Below are 5,179 nucleotides of genomic sequence, written 5' to 3'. Positions count from 1 at the left end.
CAAGAAACGAAAAACCAGACTTAAAAAAAAAAAAACCAAACTTGAATCTCAAACAACTTTTCTGGATCTCTATTAGTGCCTTGTGAAGCTCTCCTAGCCTCTTTAAGTTTACAATGCTCAGTGGTAGATTTTCAAAGTAACAACAAGAAATCCCTTTGTTACCTCTGTCATTACCTTGGCTGCACATCACTCTAACCATCTTTCATCAAGGATTTTTAAAAGAAAGAAAATCAGACCTTTTCTGACTTCTGTTTTGTTTTTTAAATCAACTAGCATTTAATATAGAGAATGTTTTTCAATTTTCATTTGAACTCAAACCCATGTCAATGTGACTCTGATTTAGATTAAATTTAGATTTAAAAAGTAGGGAAATAAAAAAAAATTTCTAGTCCAATTTTGCTTCCTTTTACCATTTATTCAAATATATAGTAGAAGACATTATAATAAGTTTTTAAAATAAATTATGTTTAGGGTAGCTCCAGAGTTGTATTTTAAGTTCACATGAATATCATGATTTAGTATTGATTGGGATACATTTGAAGAGGATTTGGGTAGGGCCCTATTCTTTTCCTTGACAGAAGAGAAAAAATTTATAGTATAGCAATGGGATTGCTTCTTCCTCCTTTGACCTACATTGCTGAAATGCCTATAAGGCTAGTCTGCATGCAACAAGACATTTCTTTGGTTGGTCTGGTGCTGGTTATCAGGCTAGATCCTATAGTTTCAATTTAGTTGAGAGCCAGAGCAAAGTCATTTTTTATCCCAGGAGCTTGCATGAAGGGGTACAGAGTGTTAAGAGACTCCTTATACATATCAGGCTGTACCAGCATCCTAAACTTGCTCCATAAAGATGAAATTTGTGTTCATCCTTTCAAAAGAAGATTCTAAGCCCTGATTTTCCATTGTCAGAGGTGATAAGCTACTATAGAGACTCAACTCGGTGAGCCACTAATCCCCATAAAAGGACAGCAAATGAAGAAGAGAGGTTAAGGTCATTGACTTGAAGCTACACTGTTCTTTACTGATAGAATGGATGTTAGCTAAAGAAAGTTCTTTTATTTTCAGAACTACTGTACCAAGGGAGAAAGCATGAATTTGCCACTATAGAAAATAACCTTGTTTGAAACACAACTAAGCCAATTAAAGAGATGGCTTCATTTTTTAGAGTTCCAAAAGAATGAAGCATGCTTTGTATAAAGGAAATAATGCCCTTACATGCCCAAGTTTTTCGTGATCATCTTGTTTTTCATCTAGGTTTTGTTGAGCTGCCACATGTGCATGCACATGCAGTGTGTTTATGCATAAGAGATACTTCTCTATTCAATAGAATAGATCAGCTTTACTCACTGATTCTGCGATAGCTTATGTATCAGTATATCTGCCTCTGCATTTTCTCGTATAGGAAGACAAATCATTTGACTAAAATGAAACCTTAAAAACACTTTTATTCTTTGAATATAAATGAACTCTACTACTGTTTCCATGTATTGTTCCTTACTTCTAATGTGTAATGCGCATGAAAGCATTCCTGAATAGTGGCTTTTGTCAATCACTTGTTTGGAGGGCCTAAGGAGTTGCTGAGAGGTCACTATTCTAGAAACACATTTTATACAAAATGTGACTTACAGTTCACCAGTGTGTGTTCTCTAAATTACATTAGGGGACTAGGTAGACCATGGTAGTGTAGAGAATGCAGATAAGTGATAACTTCAAAAACATTTAACAAGGCCGTGGCTAGGTGCTGAACACTCAGAAATTTTAAAAATCAATCAAATGTTTTTTATTATTGAAGACATTAGAATATGATGGATACTATTGACACATACTGTTATTGTAATGGCAATATGACTACTGAATCCTTTCTAGCCTAGTGTTATTTTCCTTACTGCAAATATTCTATATTGCTTGTTTGTATTTTATTAAAATTTTTGGGGTGACATTGGTTAATACAGTCAAACAGAGTTCAAGTGTACAATTGCTAGTGATTCTTTTTTTTTTTTTTTTTTTAGGCGAGGCAACCCTTGGTTGACCTCACAGATTGCAAGGAACTTGTCAGCTTACAATCCCTTATTTTATTTTATTTTTTTTTAATGCCTACAGCACCTGATCTCCCTAGGTGGTCTCCCATCCAAGTACTAACCAGGCCAACCCTGCTTAGCTTCTGAGATCAGATGGAATCAGGCTCGTTCGGGGTGGCATAACTGTAGACTGACAGTGATTCTTGATGTACCCAGTTCTGACCGGAAGGCAAGGAAATTATCTGTGGATTGAAGTTACATTAATATTTACAGATCTGGGATAAAAATAAAGTATGATTTAAGTTGCATTTCAAGCATATTAGTTTTGTGTTGTTGCATAACAAATGACCACAGACTTACTTAATTAACATTCATATTTTAGCTCACAGAAGTCAAAAGTCTGGCACAGCAAGACTGAGGTGTCTGCTCAGGGTCTCATAAGCCTAAAATTAGGTTATCTGGGGGCTGTGTTCTCCAAGCTCACACACAGTTGTGGCAGAATTAAGTTCCTTGTGGTTATAGAACTGAAGATTCCACTCCCTTGCTGGCTATCAGCTGAGAGCTGCTTTCAGCTCCTAGAGCCCCCCACATTTTTTGCATGTGGCTTCTTCGAACCAGCAATGGAAAATCATCTTCATGTCAAATCTCTTTCACATTTTAAATTTCTTTTTTTTTTTTAGGTAAAGTTCTGTCCCTTTTTAAGGGCTCAGCTGATTAGGTCAGGTCTACTCTGAATAATTTTTCTTAGAGTCAACTGATTTGGGACTTAATTGCAATTGCAAAAGCTCTTTATAGCAGGACCTAAGGTAGTTGTTTGATTAATTACCTGGGAGAGGGTGTGTGGATGCCAGGGAGTAGAAATTTTGGAGGCTGAGAGTTCTGCCTACTTCACCAAGAATATTGTTCATCCAAATCTGAGTTAGTGGGGTTAATTTAATTTTTTTATTATAGAAAGAGTGCAGTAATAACAAAAGAATTTGGCCTTTGCCTTGGTGATCAGTAGCAAACCACTTGATTAATTACCTTAATCTTATACAGTTTCTATTGATATAGATGTAAAAATAAATATAAATAAAGACATGTACATATGGATATATACTTTATATCCCTGCAAGGGACAGACCTAACATAACTGTATAAACGGAAACCAAAATGCAGTGGTCTGCTTAAATTAAGCAATTATTTATTATTTATTTAAATTTTGCTGTTTCAAGCACTGTCCTTGATGACGGAGATTGAAATTATTTTGAGTTAATTTCTAAATCTAATTAAATTTCAATTAAAATATCAAAAGTATTTTTAGGATATTCTAATTTATATGCAAGAATAAGCACGCAATAAGATAATTTTTTAAAAAAAGTATTAAGGAGGAAGAATACTCCAAATAGTACTTGATAATTTGGCAAGTCTACAATGATTAACACAGAGAGGGTCAATGCAGGAATGTAAGCAGATCAATGGAACATAATTTAAAACCTAGAAAAATTAGAAACATTCTGATATCTATATATGACTTTAATAGAATTTTAATATATAATAAAGTTGGCATTTATTATCACATATTATGTAATGAGAACTGTGAACTATTTGGGAAAAATGGAGCTAGATTTCTTTTTCATCATACATAAAAATCAATTCCAGATGATAAAAAAGAAATGTTAACAATGAGAATTTAAAATTATATGACACCATGTTACATAAACTATATAAATGTCTAACCAATGTACTGTATATTTGAAACTAATAATAAAGTAAAACTTAAAAAAGATAAAATTATATGACATGATAAGGTGAATATTTATATTATTTTGGGACAAAAAAAATCTTAAGAATAATTCAATAGCAGAAGCCAACATAGTAGTTGATAGATTAACCTCATAGGAAACAAACTGCTCTGCAGATCAGAAAACATCATAAATACAATAGAAGGGTAATTTATAAAATAAGAAAAGTGTTTCCACATATCTGGCAGGAAAGAGTTAATACCACTACTGCTTAATGAGCTTTTACAAATCAATAAGTAAGACAATTCAAGAAAAAAGCAAAAGGAATAAGTAGAAAATTTCCAATAAAGAAATACAAATGCCTTCCCTCAAAAAAAAAAAAAAAGGAAAAAAAGAAAAATGCTCAAAGAAATTAAAATTAAAGCAATGACGTGTATTTTCACCTATAATAAACTGGTAAAAAAAATTTAAGTTTGTATATTAGGTGTTGGAGAGAATGTGGGTAAATGGGCATGCAGACTTTCTGGAAGCTAATCAAACAATTTGTAGAAAAATCCTCAGAGTGTGTATACTCTTTAACCTAGAATTCAGTTTTTATTAATATATCTTTTAAAATAGCTAAGAATATATACAAAGATTTAACCACAATATTCATTGTAATATTACTCATAAAAATTAGATATAGTATAAATGCCCAACAATAAATTATGGTAACTTCATATTATAGACAATTATATAGTATTTTAAATTATTATATAAAATAACATTTCATTTCCTAATAAATGTTAATTATATATAAAATTTAAAAAATATCCTTTCTCCACTATATACAACTAACTTCCTCTCTCTCTCTTTATATACATAAAACAATTATTTATATAACAATTTTGTTTATAAATCATTCAATATCTATACATCACCAAAGTTAACAATTTAATTGTCTCATAGCCCAAAAGTCAACTTAATTGTCCTTGAATTGTAGGATTATAGGTAATCTAAATTTATTTTAGCTTATTTTTATTTTATAAATTTTCTATGATAAATGTGATAGTTTTAATGAATCATCCTACCATTATTATAGATATTTTAATTACACAAACAAAATTAGCAGTGAAACATAGCACGAAAAGCACAGATTTTGGAATCTGGTGGACCTGCATTTGAATCCTGGCTCATACCTCATTGTTTATCCTGTGGAAAGATTGTTTCTGGATCAGGTGCTTGCCTTGATCCAATCAGCCACGGCCAGAGAAAGCAGGTTCATGTGTTCAAACCGAGTCTGCTTAAGGACTAGTCATTAGCAGAGGTTGTGAATGCTGTAACTAGTCTCCAGTATGACAGACTGAACAAAGAACTATAATACAACAGGAAGTGGTAGGCTTTTGAACTGAATAAAATGCTATGGAATCATGGAGACAGGGAAAGCGGACTTCTGAG

The 5,179-nt window shown here is 32.3% G+C and overlaps 1 pseudogene; it reads right to left on the bottom strand.

The window, feature by feature from the left end:
• Positions 1 to 2,091: 2,091 nt before the first annotated feature.
• Positions 2,092 to 2,209, bottom strand: LOC112480784 (annotated as a pseudogene).
• Positions 2,210 to 5,179: the final 2,970 nt, after the last annotated feature.

The sequence above is a fragment of the Pteropus alecto genome, unplaced genomic scaffold (assembly GCF_000325575.1).
Source record: "Pteropus alecto unplaced genomic scaffold, ASM32557v1 scaffold20, whole genome shotgun sequence".
In the NCBI taxonomy this organism is placed as follows: domain Eukaryota; kingdom Metazoa; phylum Chordata; class Mammalia; order Chiroptera; family Pteropodidae; genus Pteropus; species Pteropus alecto.
Note: the sequence above shows the minus strand (reverse complement) of the source record. Positions and strands in the feature narration are given on the sequence as shown.